The sequence below is a fragment of the Odocoileus virginianus genome, chromosome 2, assembly GCF_023699985.2.
Source record: "Odocoileus virginianus isolate 20LAN1187 ecotype Illinois chromosome 2, Ovbor_1.2, whole genome shotgun sequence".
Lineage (NCBI taxonomy): Eukaryota > Metazoa > Chordata > Mammalia > Artiodactyla > Cervidae > Odocoileus > Odocoileus virginianus.
Genome location: NC_069675.1, coordinates 71,182,509 through 71,210,328, shown reverse-complemented (window position 1 = coordinate 71,210,328; position 27,820 = coordinate 71,182,509). Strand labels below are relative to the sequence as shown.

General features: G+C 39.0%; 1 protein-coding gene and 1 long non-coding RNA gene across 6 annotated transcripts in view; one reads left to right on the top strand and one right to left on the bottom strand.

The window, feature by feature from the left end:
* ITSN2 (intersectin 2) overlaps positions 1 to 13,308 on the bottom strand; it is a 120,123-nt gene extending 106,815 nt beyond the window's left edge. The window contains exon 1 of one of the 5 annotated variants that reach the window (XM_020870444.2): positions 13,235 to 13,308. The gene's annotated coding sequence lies outside the window, so the exon portion shown is untranslated. Of the gene's footprint in view, positions 1 to 12,433; positions 12,507 to 12,890; positions 13,086 to 13,234 lie in introns of those variants that run through there. The other 4 variants (XM_020870446.2, XM_070450997.1, XM_070451003.1 and 1 more) reach the window with 4 other exon arrangements.
* A 101-nt stretch (positions 13,309 to 13,409) lies between these two features.
* Positions 13,410 to 21,768, top strand: LOC139029897 (uncharacterized). The gene is made up of 2 exons (XR_011482181.1): positions 13,410 to 13,847; positions 16,992 to 21,768. It is a non-coding gene; the product is annotated as an uncharacterized lncRNA (long non-coding RNA).
* The last annotated feature ends 6,052 nt before the right edge of the window (positions 21,769 to 27,820 follow it).

Genomic DNA, 27,820 nt, shown 5'->3' with positions numbered 1-27,820 from the left:
TATAAATATGTTTATATTTATATTTAATTTTATATTTATATTCATACATATTCATATATGTATGAATTATATCTTGATAAAACTGATATTTTAAAAAAATATCTAATTTTCTAATGGCATATAAGGTATTTTAGGGTTTATCCTCTGCCTACATTTCCAGTGTTAGAATACCTTCCCCCTCCACCTCTATGCCATCTTATTCCTATTAGCCCTCTCTCTGAATCTGTGACACTTCTCAGTGATACTTCCACTTAAAAACCTTCCTTTGCCACATCCTCATTTTATCTTGTATATATCTCCAATAAACTACATACCACCAAATACTGTAACCTTTGTATTCATGCCTGCCCATCTCTATCAGACTGGGAGTTCCTGTGAGTGTCTCATCTTCATATACCTAGTGCTCAGCCACCGGGTAGGTATTAAAATATGCTTTAATAAAAAAGCTTTGACACTGAGGGATTAACATCCTTTCAACTGCCCTGAGGACAAGCAAGCTGACAATCTGAAACTTGAACTTGAAAGCAGATCAACCATTCTGAGTTCTAATCCCAGTGCAGTTACTTTTAGTTTAGGAGACTTGCACATGACATAGCTCCAGTTTTCTAACTTATAAATGTGATTGATGGCACCTAAATGCCAGGCTCTTTTAAGGCTCAGGTATCATGTCTGTAAAACATGTGGCACACAGATGGTGCTCATAAATGATGACTATTACTACTATTATTTCATCTTGATTTTCAACTATTAAGAACTGGCTTAATTTCACTGAATTGGTATGACAAACCACAGTTGTACCAATTACTAATAAAAAGGATATGTTTTTCTTACAAATATTGATTATATTTGAGTAAAAGGTGACTATTATTTCTACCAAGAGGCTTAGGGCCCCAAATACACAAAGCATGTTGAGACTTAAAAGCTTCAAAAAGAGAACTGTTCTACACAAATTTAGTTCTCAGTTCTAGTTCTGCAACTTAACATCTTCAGTTTAAGATGTCTGAATATAAGCTGTAAGCTTGGACTTCTATAAATGTTAAGTTTAGCCCACAAAGAATCAACCAATAGGGCAAAAAAATAACAGAAATGGTAAACTAATAACTGAAGTAGCTAGTGCTCGGATTATATTGAAGATTTAAATTAAACCAATTTTAGAAGAATTAGTCAACAACTCTGAACAAGACAACTCACCCACATGAAAGGGGAAAAAACACCTAAGAATAGCTTGTGACTCATCCTGCACTGCTGTAAGGGGTGGGCTGGTGGGAGCTGGCTAGTTGGTCTATCCTCTTTCATCTATCAGGACTAAATGTTAAAGCAAAACTATTTACTTGACTTGAATAAGAAGTATAGAAGGAGGGGACTTCCCTGGTGGTCCAATGGTTGAAGATCTACCTTCCAGTGCAGGGGACATGGGTTTGATCCCTGGTCAGGGAGGCGAGACCCCACATGGTATGGGGCAACCAAGCCTGCAGGCCACAGCTAAGACCCCACACAGTCAAGTAAATAAGTAAATATTCTAAAAAATAGTATAGAGGGAAAAAATTCAGGTAGATGCTTTACCTTCAAGTAAAATATCACCTCCCTAAAACAAAGATAACTAAGTCCTGAAGCTATTATTTATGCAAAAGAAATAGTAAAAATTTGTCCATATAAATATTTTTAGACGTCTCCTGAAAAAAAATTAAAAGATATATAATTGGAGAAAAAGCAAAACAAATATGATAGTCATCATTTTTAATGTACATAGAACTACTTAGATAATGAAAACACTAAGACTTTAAATACACAATTTCCAAAGAGGAAATAAAACTGGCTAATAGACGTTAACATTACTAATAAATTGAGAAAATGCAAATTTTTATTTTGTTTCTCCTTATAGATTTACTTTAAAAAAAAAAAAAAAAAAAAAACAGACTCTAGGGCTACCAGTATCAGGGCTAGCAAACATGAGAAGTGAAGAGGGTTAGACATACTCATGGGGGTGCAAACTGGCAGAGCTCTTCAGAAGACAGTGTAAAAATATACAGCAAGAATCCTAATGAAGTTCTTATCCTGTAAGTCAATGATTTCACTTCTGGAAATCTGTCATAAGGAAACAATAATAAATGTGGGAAGTGCTTTACTTACAATGACATTTACTGCAGCTATTATTAGTTACTACAGAGAAAAACTGGAAATGATATGAGCATCCAACAAGGGGAGAACACACTGAGCCAAGTATTATGCTGCCACTTCAATCAAATTCATAGTGATATGTGAATTATATATCTAGATAGATATAGATAGATATAGATAGATCTGATAGATATATCTATCTAGATCTATAGATTGATCTAGATATATATAGATAGATCTATAGACTGATCTAGATATATATAGATAGATCTATCTAGATACATAGATTGATCTAGATATATATAGGTAGATAGATTGATCTATCTAGATACATAGATTGATCTAGATATATATAGGTAGATAGATTGATCTATCTAGATATACAGATATATCTTTATCTAGACAGATACCTCAATAACCTTTTAAAAAAAATTTCAGGAAGATTATGTAATAACCTGGAAACTGCTTATTTATCAGTTCAGTTCAGTTGCTTAGTCATGTCTCCCTCTTTGCAACCCCATGGACTGCAGCACACCAGGCTTCCCTGTCCATCACTAACTCCCAGAGCTTGCTTAAACTCATGTTCATTGAGTCAGTGATGCATCCAACCATCTCATCCTCTGTCATCCCCTTCTCCTCCCACCATCAATCTTTCCCAGCATCAGGGTCTTTTCCAATTAGTCAGTTCTTCGCATAAGTACTGGAGTTTCAGCTTCAGCATCAGTCCTTCCAATGAATACTCAGGATTGATTTCCTTTAGGATGGACTGGTTGGATCTCCTTGCAGTCCAAGGGACTCTCAAGAGTCTTCTCCAACACCACAGTTCAAAAGCATCAATTCTTTGGTACTCAGCTTTCTTTTGGTCCAACTCTCACATCCACACATGACTACTGGAAAAAAAATAGCCGTGACTAGACAGACCTTTGTCGGCAATGTCTTTGCTTTTTAATATGCTGTCTAGGTTTGTTACAGCTTTTCTTCCAAGGAGCAAGTGTCTTTTAATTTCATGGCTGCAGTCACCATCTGCAGTGATTTTGGAGGCCAAGAAAAAAAAAAAGTCTCCCACTGTTTCCATTGTTTCCCCATCTATTTGCCATGAAGTGATGGGACCAGATGCCATGATCTTCATTTTTTGAATGCTGAGTTTTAAGGCAGTTTTTTCACTCTCCTCTTTCACTTTCAAGAGGCTCTTCAGTTCCTCTTCACTTTTTGCCATAAGGGTACTGTCATCTGTATATCTGAGGTTACTGATATTTCTCCCAGCAATTTTGATTCCAGTTTGTGCTTCATCCAGCCCAGCATCTCACATGCTGTACTCTGCATATAACACTTGCCAACATCAGTTGGAATTTATAATATATAACATACTATAAATGTGTATTTATCATTATTAAAAAGAGCAGCTAACAATCACTGAATACTTATCAAACACCAAGCCTGACACTCAGGTCTTTACTTGTTACTGTTATTGCAATATCATTGATACCATCATCATCAGGGCCATCCTAGAAGTCTGAGGCCCAGCGCCACTCACCCACTGTGAGGCTAGGCCAAGATAAAAGTCATATTTTAAAGGAGGTCTCAGCGTAAACATTTTCATAGGGCCCCTTGAAAATGTTAAAAAAAAATCTGAAGTTGAATTTTAATTATTTCATAAAAGAAAGGCACAGTACCCTGACCCACCTCCTCTCCCCAAGCACAGCCCAGAAGTGCACCCCTCGACGACCTAACCAAAGGACAGGCCTGATTATTACTGAAAAGTCATTATGAGATGGTCACACTGAAAGCATATTGTTTCTTCATCCTCATAAAAACTCTAGGGATAAATATTTTATGAAATCGCCACTTTTTAAAGAAAAGACAACTGAGGCTTAGTGAGACAGTTACATTCACAAAGCTAATAAAAGGCTAAGCTGTAACTAAAACCCTAGTCAGACAGCACAAGCCATGTTCCTAACTACAGTGCTATATTGTAAAACATGTACAAAAATACGTATGTAAAAACAAAGAGAAAAAACAGGGTGGTGGGAGACACGAAAAAGGGGTTGTAATTGGTGGAATAACTTTACTCCTACTTTTTTTTTCTCTATTACACAAAGTTTCTTCAATAAGCAAGAATTATTCTCATAATGAAAAAAGTTTTAGTTACATGATGAGATATAAAGAGGAGAATTTGAAAAAATATCAAATTAAATGCCAAATAAATTATATTGTCAATCTGTGAAGTGCTCACTTGTTCTTCTTCAAAACCAGCAGTCTGTATACCTCAAGACTAGAGCCAAAGAAGAACGTCTCTTAGTCTTATATTAAAGCTAGAAGACCAGAAACGTAACGAAGGCCGAAGAGAAAAGACACTGAGGTCTCATGCCATGTGCTGACAACCAGGAAAGGGTGTGCAGGAACCCAGGTCTTCACAGACAGGCTGCAGGGTTCCCTCTCTCCCCAAGCCCAAGACTTCCATGTTTGGCAAAGGCTGCCAGTGGGCCTTCCCCACCAAGTCACAAAACTTCCCTGGGCATGTCAAGATCTTATCAAGATTATACCAGGACCTGCCAACTTCCCCTGTTCCTGTCACATTGAAAAAATGAGGAAGTCAGAAGAGAAACTGAGCTCTGCTTCATGACAGAAGAGATCCAGAAGAGACTGAAATATTCTGAACACCAGACCAGGTACGCTGGGGGAAGGGGGGATTTATTACACCAGGCTTTCCCAGAGGCAAAGCTGATAAGCCTCAAAATCACTGTAAATCATTGTTGTTCCCAGAATGGGAAATACCCATGTGTGTTTTCACTCAGTGTCTAGGCCCCCCTCCTTCTGCCTCCTTCCCCACTGGCCTTCAAAGTTGAGTTCCAGGGTTAACTTCCTTAATGTAAGTTTCTCTATTTTACATACTGGGAAGGTTGATTTCTTTCTTATATCACCAACATTATCATGAGCACCTTTAATTCAAATCAACAAATATTTACAGAGTATTCAGATGTACAGCATCTGTATAAAATGTATAAGAGCAGGGAATACACAAGAGGAATAAGATCAAAAATGATAACTGCATGTAAGTGCAATGGCTATAAAGAAAAAACAGAAGATGGGCACCTAACTTTGCCTTAGGGAACTAGAAAGTTGTTAGATGAGTAATCCCAGAGGAAATAACTTCTAAACTAAGTAATGAAAAACTGAACAAAACGTATCACCCAATTAGGCTAGGAAAAGACAGTCTAAGGAACTGAGAACAGAAATGGGCAAGGACACAGAAGAAAAAAACTGTTTGAGAATTTAAAACATACCGTCAGAGTACTTTGTAAATGGAGCTAATAACTGCACCTACCTCACAGAGATCTTATAAAAATTGAATGAGTTAATAAATATAATCAATTAGTATAGCAGGAGATGCAAGAGACACAGATTCAATCCCTGGGTTGGCAAGATCCTGTGGAATAGGAAATGGCAATCCACTCCAGTATTCTTGCCTAGAAAATTCCACGGACAGAGGAGTCTGGCAGTCTGCAGTCCATAGGGTCACAAAGAGTCGGACACAACTGAGTAACTAAGCACACCACACACGGTGATTACTACATAAACCCTGAAAGTGAAAGTGAAGTCGCTCAGTCGTGTCCGACTCTTTGTGGCCCCGTGGACTGTAGGCAACCAGGCTCCTCCAACCATGGGATTCTCCAGGCAAGAATACTGGAGTGGGTTGCCATTTCCTTCTCCAGGGGATCTTCCCAAACCAGGAATCGAACCCAGGTCTCCCGCATTGCAGGCAGACGCTTTAACTTCTTAGCCACCAGGGAAGCACATAAACCTTAGCTATTATCATTATGATTGATAAGAATTCATTTACAAAACTAAGATACAAATTTGGAAAAAAAATTTACACCTATAAGCAAAGAGTTACTATTCTTAATGTTTAAAGAAATTTTAGAAATAAACAAGAGATGAACATGCCAATGGAGTGAGAAAAGGACAGAGACAAATATTTCTCAAAGAAAAAAGTTTAAGTATTACCTTATTAATATTAGGGCTTCCTTGATAGCTCAGTTGGTAAATAATCTGCTTGCAACACAGAAGACCCCAGTTTGATTCCTGGATCAGAAGATCCGCTGGAGAAGGGATAGACTACCTACTCCAGTATTCTTGGGAAGACCCCAGTTTGATTCCTGGATCAGAAGATCCGCTGGAGAAGGGATAGACTACCTACTCCAGTATTCTTGGGCTTCCCTTGTGGCTCAGCTGGTAAAGAATCTGCCGGTAATGTGGGAGACCTGGGTTGGATCCCTGGGTTGGAAGGATCCCTTGGAGAAGGGAAAGGCTACCCACACCAGTATTCTGGCCTGTATCATGGACTGTATAGCCATGAGGCTGCAAAGAGCTGGACACGACTGGCCAACTTTCACTTCACTATTAGTATTCAGAGAAAGAAAAATTAAAACAAGGGTCTATATCAAATTATTAGACTTAAAAAGAAGTGTTTCTAAGGATGTGGGGAATCTGGTTTCATGTGGTAAGAGAACACTTTAGTACTGACAGGTTTTTCTGGAAAACAACTTGGCAATACATTTACATGGGCCTTAGGAAGTATCCACACCTTTTGACCCAATATTACTACAACTACTAGAAATTTATTCTAAGGAAATAATCATAGGTATAAACACGAATGTTAGCTGTGGCACAACTTAAAATAACAACAGAAACAACTATAAACTACCTCCACAGGCTGTGGAGTCAGAATAAGTTCATAACCTATGGCTGCCACTTACTGGCTGTGGGATCTTGGGAAAATTACTAAACTTGTCCTTGCTCAATTTTCTTAGCTGTAAAATAAATAATGATAGAACAGCTCTTAAAGAGAGACTAAAGACTAAATGAGCAAAAGTATGTAAATAAATGGTAGTAAACTAAAAATCAGATAACAAAAGCAGAATATATAATTCCATTTTTCCCAAAGAAAAATTTCTAGATGAGATCTACCAAAATATTAACACTGAATATTTCTCCAGATAATATTATTAAGGACTACAATTTTCTTCCTTCGATTTCTCTGCAGCTTTCCAGTTTTACACAAGGAACTTTATATTACTCATCATAATAAAAATAGCATAAACAAAAAGTCTATAAAATTTAAAAACAAACACAACATAGCACTTTTAGAAAAAATCAAATTAAGGTATCTATTCTAAGCTATTTGACAAACAGTTTATCTGCTCTAGGTTCATGTTGTACCTGAGGTTTTTTGTTTTCTGGCTTAAGTTATTTGAAAATAGAAATATTAAGAGATCTACTGGGTCCAAACCAGATAGTAAATGATAAACATTTCTGTTAAATACAATGATCTGAAATACTATTTTACTCATAAAATGTGTACAATCATCCTCCCCCAATTTTGAATTCTTTAATAATTTTGAATGAGGCAAACTCTTACTTCTCTCCATTTACCCCCACCCACCTGCCCACACATTCCCTAGTCCCATTTCCTACCTTACTTTTCTTCATAGCACTCAGCAAATTCTAACTCCTAAACATTTTTGTCTCCACTCCCCATTCCTGAAAACAAGTAGCACAGGGCAGGGCTTTTGTGTGTTTTGTTTACTGTTTATACTCTCAGTTGTTGGATCAATTCCTGGCATGAAGACACTCATTATTTGCTAGAAGAACGAATGAATTCAGTATCAAGAAATATGACTGACTTCTGTTAGGTTTAACTTTTTAAAGAAGAAAGAGACTGAGAATAAAAGAAAGTTAAAGCAGAGGGCAGAAAAATAGGTAAGAGGAGCTTTTTTTTCCCATTGAAACCCCTAGAAAGATAAAGTTGGGGTAAAGTCAACCTAATGAGGAAAGCAATAGTAAACATGGATATAAAAGGGAGCTGAAGCACGTACTTTTTCAAGATGGGATGACCACCAGGTTATAAAGACTATAAAACCCAGGTCAGAAAGCTTTGAGTTATCTATATCTGTCTCCATAAATGGCATGGCTCTTTCCATCTCAGTCATCCAAGTAACTCACCTTTCAGGGAACAGTGAAACCCTAGATCCTGGATGTAGGAACTAGCATGCTAGAAGGAGGAAAAAACTTCAGTCAGATTCATGGAAGGAAGGGACTTCTCTGGCAGTCCAATGGTTAGAACTCAACACTTCCATGGCAGGGAGCATGAGTTTGATCCCTGGTTAGGGAACTAAGATCCCACATGCTGCACAGCCAAAAAAAAAAAAAAAAAAAGAAATATATATATATATATGTATATATATATATATATATGGAATGATGAAGACCAGACACCAGAAGAAAGGAGAAGTGGGGAGGGAAAGTCTTCTAATACAAGTTGTCTAAGCATCTCACTGGAGCTTTAGCAGAGGTAAAGCCTAAAATGCTTCTAGTGAGAAGAAGAGAATTAAGGGAAATTAAATCTCAAAGTCTTCTTTACCATTCAGGTTTTCAGGGCTTACCATAAAGTTAGAGAATGAAGGCTACACAAGCATTCCTAGTCTGCTTCATTCTCAGCAAACTCCATTAATCTCTAAATTCTCACTTATATTCACCAAAAAGTATTTCATACTCATTAAAAGGGCTTCCCAGGTGGCACTAGTGGTAAAGAACCTGCCTACCAATGCAGAAGACGTAAGGGACACAGGTTCAATCCCTCAGTCAGGAAGAGTTCCTGGAGGAGGACATGGCAACCCACTCCAGTATTTTTGCCTGGAGAATCCCATGGACAGAGGAGCCTGGAGGGTTCTGTCCACAGCATCGCAAAGGCACAGTCCATACGGTCACAAAGGGTCAGACACGACTGAGGCAACTTAGCACACACTCACTAAAACTCCTCAAATGTTGCATAAATTGTGAAATTTATTAATTTGACCTACTTAATTCTCATATTTAAGCAACCATTCTTAAGCGTGAGGGAGGAGTGGCAAGGTGGTGAAGAAAGTGTCCAAATACCTATTTTTAAGCAAAAATGAAATGATACAGCAAGTTATCAGTGTCCTCCAAACTGTCCAAGCAAACCCTACTGGGTCCTTATCTATGTGGCCTCTGCAGTTTGACACTGTTCTTGGTCATTCTCTCCCATTATCAACCTCATACTAGCCAAATACTCCTCACACTGAAAAGTTGAAGTTATTTAAGCATGTGGATTCAAAGACATCAAAGTAATAAACCAAAGCAGTAGCTTCTTTTCCAGATAAAGAACATTTGCTACTTTTAGGCTTTGTTTCCCACCCTCCCCCAAATTAAGGGGACTAAAAATGCAGATTCTTTGTTGGGAGACAGGATTGTGGCTAAGTTCTACTCTATTTTCCAGCCTTCTTTTATGGATTGTTTTGATGGTAAGATTAAACATTAAGAGCAAAATTTTTTTAATAAATAAAAAATAGAAAGAGGACTAGTTCAGTTTTGAAACTTCTAAGTAAGTTGGAATAATAATATGTAACATTTATTAAGCACTTAAACTAAGCAGAAATTACTGTAAGGACTTTATATTACATACAACATCACTATGAGATAGACACTGTTATTTTCCCCATTTTACATATGAGGAAACAGAAGCTTAGAGAATTAAAATAAGTTGCTCAAAACAGATATAAGCATGAGACTTAACTTAAAGGCCTGTACTTTTATCCAGACCAAAATAAATAAAATTTTTATTGAAATACATATACTTTTTCTAAAATGAATATGCACTAGTGAAAAAAAAAATCTAGAAAACATCTAACAGTTGCTTAAGTAAAACAAGTTAAAAGTCTACCATCTGATATTAGATCTCTATAAATGTCTACCATAACCACTGCTGTATAACTTCACAAACAAATCATTCAGTGTCCTGATATAGCTGTGAAATTAATTTTTAAATTAATCTCTCAGAACATTTGAAAATGAAACATGGTGCCCTTCTAGAGTTGTAAAAACACATCTTTCTTGCTACATTTGCTCAGATGTATTCTTTTTCTGCTGGGTTTCCTTCCCCCCTCCCCCACTTCCTCTCTGCCTCTAGATCATTTAAGACCAGTTCAGATCCTCCTTCTCAAGAATACCTATAGGCACACTCTCCCCAACAGGACTTTAATTTAGTCGCTGTGCTTTGTAGGTAGAGAATGGTAAAAAGTAAAAAATAAACTCAAGTAAAAAAATATAGCATTTCTGATGCAGCTTCATCTATAGAACTATTCTTTTACAGAACTAATCCTAAAGATTATTTTTATACTTCACACTTGGAATCCCGCCTTTTAACAATTGGCACACAAAAACGTCTGCCTATTTTTAGCCTTTCTTCATAAATATTAATAGTTATTCCATAAATCTTTCCATAAATAAGGTACTGAAAAGATCAGAATATAAAAAAAGAAAAACAGGCACATGCATTGTTGTATGGTAATAAAATACCACCATATTTTGAGTAAGGTAATTAGTTTATTCTGAATCATTTCTGGAACTTGTTAATATAAGTGCTTTACAAGTAAATATAGTATATAAAAATGCTACTTATTGATGGAATATGTATCAAAACTTTCATTCATTTACTCAACAAATACTGAATGCCCAAATAACCTTTTGTTTTAATTTCTGAACCAAGATGAATGTACCATATAAGGAACAGGTGCTGAAGTTAGAAGAATCCTGGTTTGAAACCTAGCTCTTGTACTCACTAGCTCAGTGACCTAGAATAACTCAGTTAACCTAGAGAAGCTCTGTTAACCTCCATCCAGGTTAACATTTCAGTTATCTATTTGATGGGTGGGAAAGAACTACTCATAGGGTCTCTGTGAGCTTCAAATGATTATGTAACACAACACAGAGCCTGGGAGGCAGTAAGTGCTCAATAAATGACAAAAATGGTAAATATATTTTAATACTGAGGAAAGTAGCTGAAGTAGATAGCCAATAAATGGTCTTTTTGTCTTACTAGATAGAAATTTGTGACTCTATATTAAAAATACAACAAAGTAAAAATCTTAAGGTTATGTAAGAAATTTCCACTTTAAAAAAGAGATATGGTAAGTCTATAGAGTGAAAAAAATAAAGGAAGAAAGAGATGGGCAAAGAAGGTCTTGAAAGCTGCTGAGTTTGGGTGATGGATGTATAAAGGTTCCTTTTACTATTCAGATTTTGTGAAAATACAAAATTTTTTAAAACCATAATTCTAATCCCAGCAATTGTATAATACATTTTCTCATATGTATTACATATATATAATATATATATTATATATATATTATATATGTATCTGATGAGATCTGGATTTTAGCCATGAGATATGCTGAGCTAACAATAGTACCTCCCTGCTCAATAATTCAGTACAGGTCAAGTTTTCTCAAACAGTTCTACCTTTTGTTATAAAGGTAAGCAAAAAAACAATTACATGCATTAAAGTATATTAAAAATGCAGGCTTTAGTGAGGCTCACTACTACTACATTAAATCAGCAGCCATGCACAATTTTTTCCATGACCTAAAAAAAACCCACAAAATTCTGTTTGTCCTTAAATGAAGCTTTTAGAAACAACTTTCACCTTACCTACTTTTGAAGTAATAAGGAATATATATCAAGCATATCTCAATAAAGCTGGGCGAAATAAATTACAAGGGAATCGTAGGCACAGCCAAAGAAACCTAGCACAACAAAATTGCTACCATCTTCAAATTTTGAGAGACGTCATTATTAATTTATGTAAGGGTTTTCCGTGATGTTTCTAGATTGTGTTTAGGTTTCCCCACTGATTAACAACATAGCAAAGACGCACAGGGAGAGAGGCAATTACTTTGCTTTAAGAAGCTTAACCTGGAGTGTATGCTATCTAAATTAAGCTGACTAGGACAACACAAAATTTCAAGGCACCCTCGCCTATTTCTGGGTAAGCAAGTAAACCCTAGTAAAAACAAACTAGTGCATTTAGCAAAGCAAACATTTTTGTGTTAAGCTCAATTCCTATCACAAAGTATTCTATCAAAAATATTCCTAATTAATATGTCTCAAGTGAAGCATACTTGCCATCAGCAATCACTCTACCATAACGCACAGGATTAATAAATCTAAATACATCATCTTTTTACAAAATGCACAGCCATCTGCATTTCAGCCTCGGTTTACCCATTCACTATACACATGCAGGCGTCTTCAAAAAGAATTATAAAAGCAATCAACTTTTACTCTGGTCCAAGAGATTACAGCTCTCCGTGCTTCCTGTATACCCTGGAAGTCAATAACGCTGAAGTCAAATTGTAACATTTCCCAACTTTGGTTTAATGAGAGCGTCGGACTCAGAGCATCCGCCCACTGGCCTCTCGTGACTCGGGCTACTTTGACGCACTGGGATGCGGCTCACCTGACGTTCCGCACCAACCATTGCCAAGAAGGAAAACCAACTCCGTGAAAATAAAATGGGGCCCCGAGGAAGCGGGCGGGTGCCCCTAAGGGCTGGTTCGCTTCTGCCCGCACCCCGAAAGCGAAGGAGCCGGCCGCCGCGTCCGCACCTGCCAGAAGAGGCCGCGGCCGCGGTCCGGGGTTTGACCGCGGGGAAGACGCAGCCCGGCCCCGGCCCCTGGCCGTCCGCCCTGGCCGCGCCGCGGGGGCAGGAACCCGGGGCCGGAGGTTTCCGCCCGGCGCCGCCAAGACTGCCAGGGGCCTAGTTCGGGGACCTCCGAGGCTCCCGAGGGCCCGTCCGCGTCGTGTGGGGCGCGCAGCCGCCTCCCAGCCCGGCCCGCGATCCTCCCCGCGGCGGACGCGGCAGCGCCCGCACCTGCCCCGCGCCCTGCCGCAGCCTGGGGAGAGGCTTCACCCACCTGGCGCGCCCGCCGCGCCTCCCGCACGTCACAGCGCGACCCCGCGACCCTCGGCACCAGCGGCGCGGGCGCGGGCGGATGCCGGGAGACCTGCTCGGCAGCCGCCGCCGCGCCTGTTTCGTCGTCAGGCCGCCGACAGCGAACCTGTTGCGCAGCCTGTCACGGCCGCTCGGGCTCCGCGGCGCCGCCTCAGCCCCACAACATGGCGGCCGCGGCCTCCGCAGGAAGCCGGGGGGCGGGGAGGGAGGCGACGGGCCGGGCAGTTGACGGCCCGCCCGCCCGCTGGCGGGCACCGACTCGTACTCGCTTGGGAACCCGAAATTGGCCCGGGCGCGGCTCCTCACCCCTGGAGTCTCGAGGCCGTGGACCCCGCGGGCCTGGTCCTCATGCTCGTCTCTTCCCTCGGGGAGGCCCCAAAGCCCTGAACCCGGCAGCCCTTCCTGGAGGGGTGCCTATCCACCTGGCTCCTCCTCCCCGAGGTGACATGTTGGGGTTGGGTAGTGCGTTTCCTGCCACCGCAGACCCCATGGTTTCGGAAGAGGGCCAACCGGTGTCCAGCACGTCCCTGATGCAGGCGCCCCCACCCCACCCCAAGTCCCTGTGGGGTTCTCTCTGGAGCCTTCTCACCTGGGAGCTCAATTCCCCTGGAATGGGGATGGGACGGGCATAGGTTATTCCCACCTTTGTTCATGGGTGTGTTACTGGCCTTTCCCTCAAATACCCCAGAAGGACTCACCTTCATCGTACCTAACAGTCGTCCATTCAGCGTCCCTCACCCTCCTCTATAACAAACAAAAAAGGATGAGAAAGGAGCCTTCCAGCCCCCATCCACACGCAGAGTAGCTACCTCGAATACTCTGGCCAAGCAGTAAGAAGATAGTCATCTCTCCGTGAATTCCACGACCTGAAGCCCTCCGGATGCTGACCTTTCTTCCCCACCTGAGAGCTGCCTGACAGGTGAAGCTCAAATTAAGCATCTGTTTTTTCTCTCCTTTCAGCTCCTAGCCTCAATAACTCAAGTCACCACCATTTATGGGGGGCTTGCCCTTGACACAGCACTCCTTCAAGAGAAAGGCTTTTTATTATTTGAGGTTAGAGGTGGCATCGGTGGTTCCTATGGGCATAACAAAGTGGAGGTGCAAGACCCAAGATTTTTGTTGGCTTTACACGTGGAGTGTAGGATGGACCCATGTACAAAACTCATACACCATGACTTGTTGGAAAAGGAGAAATCTGTGCAAAGCAAAAGATCCCATAGCTTCCTTTCACTCGTACACGTTGGGGCATGTGAATGTAGCCAGGCTGACTTAAGAGGCGTGACTCCAGAGACCAGGCCTATCTGAACTAGACAGGCAACTTCTGTGAGGAACTTAGCAAACATTAGTAATGATAAACAGGCTTTTCCCACTCTCACATTAGATGTTTTTCCTAACTCTTAGATTTGGACCTGACTTAGACTTTATAGACAGGTCCTGAGTCGGTGACACAGGAAAACCTGACTTCTTTGCATTTGCCTAGGAAGTCATTTATCTACTAGAGACCAGTCAGTCTATCCTTTATCTGCTGGGGACCAATCAGTCTGCAAACAAACCACCCGAGCTACAGACAGCACTCTTGAGCACATGGTCTTATTCCCATGACAGATATCACCAATTATTTATGATCCCTTTTGGAGTCTGTGCTTGAGTCCAAGCCTCTGAATCCTTCTCAACGTAGTTCTCCAAAGGGTTGGTCTGTAAGGTAAAATCTATTTTTATTCCCAATAGGCCAATTGACAGCCAGTCTCCATTTCCCTCCCATTGTCTGATCAATGTCATTTGTGTTTCTGGGTCCTGGACCTGATACCATTCACCCTGAGTCCTCTTTCTTTCTAAAGGAGGAGGCCAAATCCTTGGTAGGACAAAAATGAACTTTGTAGAAAGGAATAGTTATAAAGAAATTTAAGAAAAAATTTAAGTCTTCCTATAATAGACCAAAAAGCTAAGGACCTCTGATAGAAATTGAGGTCCTGAATACAACTGGAAGCCTATAGTAACCCAAACACTAAAACAATTATATCCCAGGGTTCCATTCAGAGCTCTGAGGCCAGTGTGTCCATCCTATCCTCCTCTTTCAGCACTGATGATTCATATGGGTGATAGCACCACAGTTCCAGCTCTTTGACTTCCTCTTCTCCTCACAGGGCGCGCCTTGGAACAGTATCTGTAATTTCTCCCCTTATTATTTCCCAAATCCTACCACCTCTTTTTCACTTCCTGCACCAACTGGAAATCAGATACCTAGAGGAACTAAGTACTACCTAAAGACATATAGACATATCTGTCAAGCCTTAAGAAGATTAGGAATTATTGTAGGGTGAGAAGGTTGAGAAATTAGGTAGTGGACCAAGTATGTTACGTTTCTCTTCCCCAAGTTCTGCCACAAATTAGAACAGATTGAAGGCCTGTTCCTGGTAACTTTGCTTTTACCATGGGAGCATTTAATCTCAATGTTTTCCTTCCCTGCACTGATTCTCCCTCCCAACCATATATATTCTATATTCTAGCAATCTCCGTTTCTGTTGGTTTTCAAAGACTTGTCCCTCACCACATTACTACCCAGTCAGTGCACATAACAAATTCTTAGTAATGGAAAGAGGCTCGAATAGAGAGCAGAAGCAATTCCAGACTCTAAGCATCCCATAAGATAAATACAGAGTAGGAAGGCTATGAGCTCATATGTAATACCTCTGCAAGTAATAAATCTCCCAAGACTATAAACAATAGACTATAACCAAATACTAAAAGCAATTTGAAAAGAAATTAAGAGAAAAGGAGCAAAAAATAGTTCTTTAATTTACTCAGATGCTTAGCATTTTTGGTGTGCTTCATTCTTCCCTGTTGAATGAAGGTTTCCATCTAATAGTTCCCTTCAACCCGAAAAGCTTCTTTTAGTGTTTCTTCTAGTGTAGATCTGTTGGCTACAAATCTTTTTAGTTGTACTTTATCTGAAAATATTGTTATTCTTCTTTCATACTTGAATAACATATCCCCTGAATATAGAGTTCTGGATTGACAGGATGGTTTTTTTAGTTTCAGCATTTTAATGATGTTTTTCCATTCTCTCTGGCCTCCATGGTTTCAGATGAAAGATGGCTGTTGATCGGATCATTTTTTTCCTTCTGTGTAATATATTATTTTCTCCTGCTGCTTTTGAGAGTTGCTGTTAGGCTTTGGCTTTCAGTAATTTGACTTTGGTGTACATCAGTGTGAACCTTTTTTGTGTTTCTTCTGCTTAATGTTCATTTATAATCTTCTATCTACAAATTTCTGTCTTTCATCAAATTAAGAAAAGTCTTAGCCATTATTTTTTTTTAATTTATTTTTTTTATTAGTTGGAGGCTAATTACTTTACAATATTGTAGTGGGAGTCTTAGCCATTATTTTTTAAACCACTTTTTTTCTGCCCTATTCTCTCTCATCTCCTTCTGTCATTCCAACTACATGTATATCTGAGTATTTGATACCACCTGGGTTTCATAGTTGATGTGCTGTAGCAGTGGAACACTGTTCCACCACTGAACACCAGAAAACCCTGGCTCTCCCCTCCTGATCTAGGGCATCAGGAGATAGGGGTGTGTAGCATGATTTTAGAGCTATTCCCTCTTTACCTCCTGTCTTTGGCAGGAGTTAGTCTGCCTCTGCTGTTAGCAACTCTGCTTTCCAGCTAGGGTGTCTCTTCCATTCTCCTATTGAAAATAACACAACCTCACAATCTTTTCATGCCACTCCTAAACACACACACACATTTATATATTGCCACATTGATTCTGACCCTTCCGAGAAATAGATAGGAAGGTTTGTCCCTTTTTAGGTTTCTTTTTCCTCTTGAAACTCACATGAAAGTATGGATGTGCTGAAAGTGATCCTTTGTGCATAAAGAACTAAAATCAAAGTTAATCTGGGAACCCAAGCTGAAGTGCCCTAGTTTCTGAATGTAAAAACAGATGAAAAGCAGGCAGGAATAGGGGAGGTCACGGTCCAGGAAAAGGCCCTGGACTTCGTTTGATACAGGTGTACTTCGTTTTATCATGCTTAACTTTACTGTGCTTTGGCTTCCCAGGTGGTTCAGTGGTAAAGAATCTTCCTATCAATGTTGGAAACATAGGAGATACAGCTTCAATCCCTGAGATGGGAAGATCCCCTGGAAGAGGAAATGACAATCCACTCCAGTATTCTTGCTGGAATAATCCCATGAACAGAGGAGCCTGGTGAGCTACAGTCCATGGGGCACAAAGAATTGGACAGGACTGAAGCGACTGAGCATGCAGGCATGCATTATAGTGCTTCACAAATACTGCATTTTTACAAAATTAAGATTTGTGACAACCCTGCATATCAAACAAGTCTATTGGTGCTGTTTTTCAACAGTATTTGCTCACTTCATGTCTTTGTGTCACAATTTAGTCTTTCTCACAATATTTCAAATATTTCAGTATTATTCCTTCTCACAATATTTCAAACTGTTTGATCATTATTTATCGTCATGATCTCTGTTCAGTGATCTTTAGACTCGGATGATGGTTAGGGTTTTCAACAATAAAGTATTTTTAGTTAAGGTAGGTATATTTTTAATACGTAATGCTGTTAACTTTATAGATGTCAGTGTGTTGTAAACACAACTTTTATATGAATTAGGAAGCCAAAAAATTCACTTTATTGAGATATTTGCTTTATTAAGGTGGTCTGGAACTGAACCCACAAAACCTCCAAGGTATACCTATGTTTGCTGATTCGTTAATCTGATATTTGTGTTCCTTTTGCTAATAGTTATTAAGAACCTATTACGTTCCAGCTCCTGAAAGCAAGGAGTTAGCAATGAAGTAGCACTAGTGGAGAGCAGTTGAGACTCAATTTAGAGGAATGATCAATGAGACAAACTGATCCTTCCCTCTTATCTTAGCTTCTTGACCTCCCACACCCTAATCTGGAGCCCTGGAGCAGATGAGAACCAGAGAAGAAGTAGAAATAGGAATGCTTTTAGGGGAAAGAGGAGGGAAGTTCCCTAGTATGAAGGAAGGAATGTTTTCATTCTTGGGCCACTTGTGCTCTGCAAAACCTGACGCTGGCTTAATGCCTGATGGTACCGGAAAGGCAGTACCAGGCAAACTAGAAGGGGAAGTTAACCCAGACTTGGCCCTGGGCCAGCACTGCAGGGTGGAGCCAAAGGCCAGACTGGGGTGAGGCCTTGGAAGCCCTGGACAGGACGTGTCCATTCATGACTGGAGCACGAGGGGCTTCCAGTCTGGCAGGTATAGCTCAGCAGAAGGGAATCTAGCCTGTGTTCAAGAGTCAGACATGCTTCCTGTCTGGCAGATTTGCCCAGCTGTCTGTTTAGTTCATTGTTACTGTCTCCAGCACAAACCTGGAATGATACCAGTTTCCTTCATGTAATAACCTGACTAATATTTATGTGGCATTTTGCACTTGACAGAGTAATTTTATATCATTTAATCCTTACAACAATCCTAGGAAGTAGGGTAAAGTGCTGTTTGTGATTATCTAACCTTGGTTGGTGTGAAGAAAAAGGGGTAAAGTCAGCCGTAAGCCTTTTTTTGGGAATTTTCCCATGCAGAGTTGTGATTTTCTTTTCCCCTTTTAAATAGAGAAACACAGGCCATGCTATTCTGGGTTCAGAAAGCAACAGTGTTTTAGTTTAAAATATACAATGGATCAGATCATTTTGTACTACTTGGCCGAGACTGGCGGGACAAGCATTTTTATTTCTAGTATTGCCATTTTCTTTTCCCTAAATAAGGCATCTTGAACCTGAGAAATAAAAGGAAGATAACTGCCCCTATCTTGGCCTTATGCCCACTCTCAGCAGCGAGAGATGAGATGGGGTAACTATCCTTGCTCTGGAATCAAGCACTATAGGAAAATAGACCCTACGCCAATAGGAAGCCACTGTTTGCTCGTTTGGGTGATATACTTGATTCCTTCTAGTATATTTTTTATTTCAGTTATTGTTCATCTGTTTGTTCGTTAGTTCTTCTAGGTCTTTGTTAGACATTTCTTGTTATTTTCTCCATCTATGTTTCCATTCATTTAGGACATCTTGGATCATCTTTACTATCATTACTGTGAATCCTTTTAAAGGTAGATTGCCTATCTCCACTTCACTTAGTTGTTCTTCTGAGGTTTTTGTCTTGTTCTTTCATCTGGGACATATTTCTCTGCCATCTCATTTTGTCTTTCTGTGATTGTGGTTGAAGCCTGGTGGATGAGGTTACCTAACAGGTTTGCATACAGACTTCATGCTTTCACTCCTATGGGAGAACTTCTGCAGTATATTTTCCAGTTTGTGGATCGCCCACCTGGCCTGTATGGGGTTTGATTTTGTTGCACTTGCGTCCCTCCTATCTTCTCATTGTGGCTTCTTCTTTGTCTTTGGATGTAGGGTATTTTATTAGAAGGTTCCAGTACCTTTTTGTCAATGGTCATTCAGCAGTTAGTTGTGATTCTGGTGTTCCAGTAAGAAGAGATGAGCTCATGTTCTTCTACTCTGCCATCTTGTCTGTGACCCTGAGTGATACACTTGAAACTTGCCCTATCTTGATTTCATTCAAGAACAAAATGAACATTTAAAAATTAGAGCAATGGGGCTTCCCTGGTGGTCCAGTGGCTAAGACTCCATGCTCCCAGTGCATGGGACCCGGGTTTGATCCCTGGTCAGGGAACTAGATCCCACATGCCACAACTAAAGAGTTTGCATGCTGCAATTAAAGACCTGGTGCAAATAAATAAATATTTTAAAAATTAAAAAGATAAAAATTAGAGCAATGAAATCACTGCTAAAAATGAGGTCAGCAACCTGCAGTCAGTTGCCATTCTCATCCACCCTTTCAGGAGAATTTTCTGCCTTGGGCCTCAAATGGAGGTTAGGTGCTGTTGCCATTTACCATTTCTGATTTTTTTCCTTTTGTGTTGTACATACCCAGTAAATAGACCTTTTCGCCATTTTCTAGTATCTAGTGTTAAAGTGATTATTTCAGTAGACACATGTAGGAGCAATAGAAAGAACAAAAATAGACTGCTTGCAAATTAAGTTCAGAAGCCATTCTTCAACAAGTAGATGTTTTTGGCTTTTTTTAATAAATGAAAAACATGAGTATCTTGAACAAAGCCATTCAGCCATAAGTGCTGAGAATGGCAGGTATCCAATTCTCTTAATATTTAACAGTTACCGACACCATTGTTTGCTCAGCATGCCAGGCACTCGTGTAGTCTGCAATCCTTAAGATAATATATGGCAGGTATTATAAACCTCATTTCACAGGCAAAGAAATGGAAGTTTAGAAGAATTGGATCATTTCTCCATAGTCACATGTTTAGGAAGTGGAAGAGCTAGAATTTGACTCCTGATTTTTTTTTACTATCAAGTCCATGCTTTTTCTACTCTACAAGGCTTCCTCTCACTCTATTACAGGATTTAATAATTTCTCTGTTTTCATTTTAATGTGCATAAAAACTTCCAAAATAATTTATCTGGGGAGAACAATTACCCAAAACATGAAGATGCAAATAGTAGGTCAAGTTCCCCTTTATAGTCAGATACACTGTATGATGTTCCTGGAGCTTGGGATTCCTTCCTCTGCAGCCAGGATCTCATGTTACAGTACAATTCCTCTTCTCTGTGTTGGCCACAGATTTCCAGACTGGGACCTCCATGGTCTTATTTCTTGGATTCCTTTAAGAGTCTATCATGTACATAACATAACTCTTTATGAAAGAGAATCCACCCAGTCATTTGAAGAGGAGAGGCAGCAGTGGCCTTTAAGATGTACACTCCGTCTGGCCAGTGTGAGCCATAATAAGTATTTAAATAAACATCTCACCATTCATGACCACCCACACTTACCCAAGGTGGTTTAGTAAGGGTGGATTACTCAAAACACCTAGAAAAGCTTTATTACATTCCAAATAGGCAATTTAAGGAAAATGAAATCTTCTCAATGTCTCTGTCTGGTTTTCAGTTCTGTGAAATGATCTTATCTGATTACAAACCATTTCTGTTCTTCTTTATTGAGGTATAATTTACAGGTGTTAAAAGTATACACATCATAAATTTGCCAGCTCCCAGATTTTATGTAAGTAAAATCACACAGTATGTACCCATCTGTGCCTGGCTTCTTTTGTTCAATGTTGTAGAGACTCCATTTTGAAGCAGCAGAATTTTTATATACTTTGAAATAGTCTGCCTAGAATTTACTCATCTGTGGGAAGTGGAATTTAAAAAGATTTCAGACTTAAGTCATTTTTAAAAATATATTTATTTATTTGCCTGTATTGGGTCTTAGTTGCCATTAAGTCTTAACCCTCTATGTGTGTCTCTTTAACTCTCTCTGTTCTTTTCCTAAAATTGTATTTTTTCTTCAGAAAAAAGGGATGTCTTATTTTATTTTATTACCCAAATAACATTGTATCAGTAGATTTAGAATTATATCTAGAATCTAAATAAGACTGTTACACCATTCCAACATATTAAACTTTCATTTTACTTTTAGGACTTGTGTATATGGGTATATATTTATTATTTGACTGTCACAGTGTAATTAGTAAGGTCATAGTGTAATAAAATTTTATTTTCAACTTTTTTTCACTTAATGTATATCATAGATATTTTTCCATGTATATTTTCCAGGTATATTTTATTGTATTTCTTGTATTTTCACATATTTTCTGTATTTATCTTCTTAAAAAACTGTATACTGTCTATTGAATGAAGTACTGTAATTTGCATAATGATGCTTCTGTTAGGCTGATTTTAGTTTTTTATTATTATAAATAACATTTAATTTCTAAACACTGAAACATATATAAAAATATTTCACAGTAAACATTTTCATAGATATTTTTCCTTCTTTTGATGGCCATCCTCAGAATCAATTTTCAGAACTTTACTTCAGCAAAATAATTACTGATAGTTTCTATAAAATATATTTTAGTCTGCCAAAGCAGTGTAGGAATATACCAGTTTCACTATACCTTCCTCAAAACTATATTTCATCAACTTTTAAATTACTAGACAGAGTAATTTTTCAACTTGTTTCTCTTAGATCAGTCCTAATGATCAACATTGTTATTACTTTTTATTAATAAGTTTAATTTTTTCTCCTATGAACTATTCATATTCTCAGTCCATTTATAACTATGGTATTCCTATTTTACCAATTCATATGAATTTTTAATATAATATATACAAAAGAGGATTGTTTTAAAATCATCTTTTGGTCATTATCTCATTGGACATATTATTTGATTCTCTACTTACCAGATAACATGGATTGATTCTTATTTTTCAACATTCATTTTTTTATCTAGAAATATTTACTGTGCCTTTTATATGCCAATACTGTGCTAAGCAAAGAGAATATAGCAGTAAACAAGATAACATGGTTTTTGTGGTGTTGGAGAAGACTCTTGAGAGTCCCTTGGATTGCAAGGAGATCCAACCAGTCCATCCTAAAGATCAGTCCTGGGTGTTCATGGGAAGGACTGATGCTGAAGCTGAAACTCCAATACTTTGGCTATCTCATGTGAAGAGTTGACTCATTGGAAAAGACCCTGATGCTGGGAGGGACTGGGGGCAGGAGGAGAAGGGGACGACAGAGGATGAGATGGCTGGATGGCATCACTGACTCGATGGACATGAGTTTGGGTAAACTCCGGGAGTTGGTGATAGACAGGGAGGCCTGGCGTGCTGTGATTCATGGGGTCGCAGAGTCGGACACGACTGAATGACTGAACTGAACTGAACTGAACCGCCCATATTAGATGTTCAATAAATGTCACTGGATGCTGAAAAAAGTTTTTATGACAGAAGATAATGTCATCTACATTTCTAATTATTGTTGAATAATTCTCAGGAGTCCTTGAAGAGGTTTCTGAAATTCTCCTACCTGATCAGAGTAGTCAGATGGCCCTTAAAGTGAAAGTCAATCAGTCGTGTCCGACTCTTTGTGACCCCATGGACTATACAGTCCATGAAATTCTCCAGGCCACAATACTGGAGTAGGTAGCCGTTCCCTTCTCCAGGAGATCTTCCCAACCCAGGGGTCGAACCCAGGTCTCCCACATTGCAGGCGAATTCTTTACCTGCTGAGCCACCAGGGAAGCCCAGGAGAGGCCTAGTTTGTTTTCATTGTATAATAGTCTATGCAGTAGCTCTCTTAAACATAATATAAATCTTCATTTTTACAAATTTAAATTCAGTATTTTCAAGGCTTTTGATATATTGAAAATAATGTTATGCTGGGCAAGGCTATTTATCAAATTCTTAGAGAATAGCTCCTTTGATGAAGTCTGCTGAATGAAGCTTTTTAACCCATATGTTCACCTTGGTGAGTTTTTTTCATGTGTTTCAAAAGGATTTAGGCCCACCCTAATAATTTAGGCAAATGTTTTTCTTATGTCTTTGTATAAGGAAACATAAAACTCTCAGTTCCATGTCAGAGTGACTAAGTTGAGTTAAGATGTTAGATTGGAAATAACAGCAGTCAACTAAAGGGGCTTAAAACAAAAAGTAGTATTCTATATAAGGTTATATATAGAATACTACCTTTTCCAGAGGACAGGGTGGTTGGATGACATCACTGACCCAATAGACATGAGTTTAAGCAAGCTCTGGGAGATGGTGAAGGACAGGGAAGCCTGGTGTGCTACAGTCCATGGTGTTGCAAAGAGTTGGTCACAACTGAGTGACTGAACAACACAATATAAATTTATAGGAGAGTATGGTGTTAAATACTCAATAGACACCCTCTCTCTCTCATCTCTGCCCTTGTGCTTCATTTTCTGTCTGCAGACTGGCTTCCTATCCTTCTCCAGTCCTCCTCACAGGTGAAGATGCCCTCACCCCACCCCCACTGGACCCAAGCTCCATGTTTTAGGTCTAGTCATCTAAAGAAAGGTTGAATCCCTTAGTTCTGATTCCAGATTTCTTGGGATGAGATTCTGATTGGTCTAGTTTGGGTCATGTGTCTGCTCCTGGCCCAATCAACTGTGGTCAAGGGTGGGGTCAAACATTTTTATTATGTTTTAAGAGTTCTACTGTGTGGAGTATTATACAATGAAAACAAACTAGGCCTCTCCTAAGATACCACCCTTGGCCACAGTTGATTAATCCTTGTATAAACAAGCCTGACTCAGCTCCAGTCTTGTGATTTGAGGTTGTAGTCTTTGGAGGCCAAGGGAAAAGGAGGAGCAGTAGGAATAGACAGATGCCACAAAAGATGTCTCTTATAATATTTTTGTCAGGCAGACATATAGGTACTGATGGATGGTTTTTTTAATGAAAGAAAAGTAAATATTAAAATCTCTTTGCAGTGTGCTACTGCTGTTGAGGTTCTTGTTACAATAGCTTGATATATTTCAGTTCACTCATGATTAAGGAGAATCTAGGTGATATCCAAGGGTTTTATGTTGCTGTTTGATTTTTTTCATTTGGGACAATGAGAGTAACTGAAATTATATTACAACTGTAGCATTCTCTTCTTAAGTTAAATATTATTTTCTGGAACATTGGCAGTGCCATTGTTAGTAGATAAAAAAAAATACAGAATTCTACCTTCAAACCAACAAATAATTCTGGTTAGAATTATGGTAACTTATTAGGGATTTATAGAAAAGTTTCCTGAAGTTTGTGTCATTCAAGTTTAGCCTTGCTTTTTAGTTTGATGCAGTGAGTAGTCTGAATGAGTTTGTTTTTGTAATTTATCTGATAAGCCTTGGGGCAGGGACCAGGTTTTGACATGTAGTTTGATAGTTTATACTGCACTCTCAATACTTAAAAAATAATGATTGTTAATTGTTGGGGTTTTGGCACAAAACCCTAAGTATAATTAACTTTGAGATCTATTTTGATGTGTGATGAAAGGAGTTGCGAAAAACTTTTCATGGCTTCTTAGAAGGAGTCAAGTATGTATCCAGTGGCTGAAACATGCTGAAATTTAGAATTCATAGATGTAATTGCCTAATGAACATGGTTTTAATGTTAAAAATTCTAATATCATTTATACTAGAATTAATATCCCCAGTACTGGATTAAGAGTTTAGAGGCTCTAAATCCATGTGTGAAATTAAAAAACAAAACATCGAAATATATTAAACCTTAAAGTAAACATCAAGAAATCTAATAAGTTCTATGATTTGTTTGTTTTCAATTTTGCATGATGACTATTTGAATGCCTTTTTATTTATTTTATTTTATTTTTTTTAGTTCTACCAGTTTATTGCTACCAACCCATCTCCCTCCACCCTCGTGCACACATGCTCAGACATGTAATCCCATGGACTTCAGCCCGCCAGACTCCTCTGTCCGTGGATTTTTCCAGGCAAGAATACTGGAGTGGGTTGCCATTTCCTTCTCCATTGAATGCCTTTAAAAAAAAAACTCTCAAATATTGAATACTTCCAAATTTTGTGTGTGTGTGTGTGTGTGTGTGTGTTGCACAAGCATTGCCAGCACCCTAGGAATGTACTTAATTTGCCTTTTGGATGACCTACAGTGGGTACACCATGTTCTTGAATGTGAAGTAGACTGTGTGGACTTTGGTTTCAATTACAGAAAATTTGGGTGGCTTAGTTGGCAACGAAGGAAGCTACACCAGTGGCAACTCCTTATGACCACTTTAGGAGAGAGAGCTGTGCCTCGTGTCTTCTACCCGTGTAGTAGGGGCTTAGTTTCACTTTTGAGTATAAGAATTTTACCCCAGGATGATCATGGTTGAAGGGCAAATGAGCAGTTATAGAAGGCCTTGTGTGATGGTTCCTAACTTCTTCACCAAATGCTTTCCATTATTTCCTCTCTAAATTTGGAATATTTTTTCCTAATTAAAAAATACATTTACTAGTTAAAATTTGTTGTATGTCAATGTATAAATTAGATGGCTTTTAAGAAAGGAAAATTAAGAAAATAAGATAATCTTTAAACTATATAAACAAAAAAATTACAGAGAAGAAAAGAGACAAAAATTACTTTGAAGAAATGGAATGGCTCCAGATCTGAGCAAATTATGAGGGTATATGTGGACAGTGAAATCGGAAGTAAATGGAGGTATATTAGTTATTCTGGGAAGATTTTCATAAGAGAGCATCTGGGGTGAATATTGGCAAGGTCCATCCAGCTTCTACTGTCCGGGGAAAAGACAGTCTCACACTTGTACTTAAGGTTTCATTGGCAGTTCAGTTCGGTTCATTCGCTCAGTCGTGTCCAACTCTTCGCAACCCCATAGACTGCAGCACACCAGACCTCCCTGTCCATCACCAACTTTTGGAGCTTACTTAAATTCATGTCCATTGAGTCGGTGATGCCATCCAACCATCTCATCCTCTGTCATCCCCTTCTCCCGGCTTCAATCTTTCTCAGCATCAGGGTCTTTTCCAATGAGACAGTTCTTTGCATCAGGTGGCCAAAGTAATGGAGTTTCAGCTTCAGCGTCAGAACTTCCAATGAATATTCAGGACTGATCTCCTTTAGGATGGACTGGTTGGATCTCCTTGCAGTCCAAGGGACTCTCAAGAGTCTTCTCCAATACCACAGTTCAAAAGCATCAATTCTTCGGCGCTCAGCTTTCTTTATAGTCCAACTCTCATATCCATACATGACTACTGGAAAAACCATAGCTTTGACTAGATGGACCTTTGTTGGCAAAGTAATATCTCTGCTTTTTAATATGCTGTCTAAGTTGTTCGTAACTTTTCTTCCAAGGAGCAAGCATCTTTTAATTTCATGGCTGCAGTCACCATCTGCTGTGATTTTGGAGCCCCCAAAAATAAAGTCAGCCACTTTTCCACTCTTTCCCCATCTATTTGCCATGAAGTGATGGGACCTGATGCCATGATCTTAGTTTTCTGAATGTTGAGTTTTAAGCTAACTTTTTCACTCTTCTCTTTCACTTTCATCAAGAAGCTCTTTAGTTCTTTGCTTTCTGCCGTAAGTGTGGTGTCATCTGCATATCTGAGGTTATTGATATTTCTCCTGGCAATCTTGATTCCAGCCTGTGTTTCATGAAGTCCAGCATTTCTCATGATGTACTCTGCATATAAGTTAAATAAGCAGGGTGACATTATACAGCCTTGATGTACTCCTTTCCCGATTTGGAACCAGTCTGTTATTCCATGTCCAGTTCTAACTGTTGCTTCTTAAACCTGCACACAGATTTCTCAGAAGGCAGGTCAGGTGGTCTGGTATTCCCATCTCTTTAAGAATTTTCCACAGTTTGTTGTGATCCACACAGTCAAAGGCTTTGGCATCGTCGATAAAGCAAAAATAGATGATTTTCTGGAACTCTCTTGCTTTTTTGATGATCCAACAGATGTTGGCAATTTGATCTCTGGTTCCTCTGCCTTTTCTAAGTCCAGCTTGAACATCTGGAAGTTCATGGTTCATGGTTCACGTTGAAGTCTGGCTTGGAGAATTTTGAGCATTACTTTACTAGCGTGTGAGATGAGTGCAATTGTGCAGTAGTTTCATTGGCAGGGCCATGTTTATTGAGGAGAAGCGTACTAACACCAGGTCTCATTGAACTTTTAAGTTATGGCCTGCCCCTGGTATGATTCTAGTCTCAATAAACAAGATGCTAATCATATTTTGGTTCCCTAAGTAGTTCACCCCATAAGGGTGAAAAATGTTTTGGTCATGCTTAGAGGATTTTCCTAGCCCATGTGACTGTGATAATTCTCAGCACAAATTAATACATTATCTTAGTTTGTTCATCAACTTCTGTGAATTTGGTTAAAACGAGGGATGATGAATGGGCTGACAATTGGGTTTTTTTTTCCTTTCATTTTTATTTATTTTTATTAGGTGGAGGCTGATTGTTTTACATTATTGTAGTGGTTTTTGCCATACATTGACATGAATCAGCCATGGATTTATGTGTGTTCCCC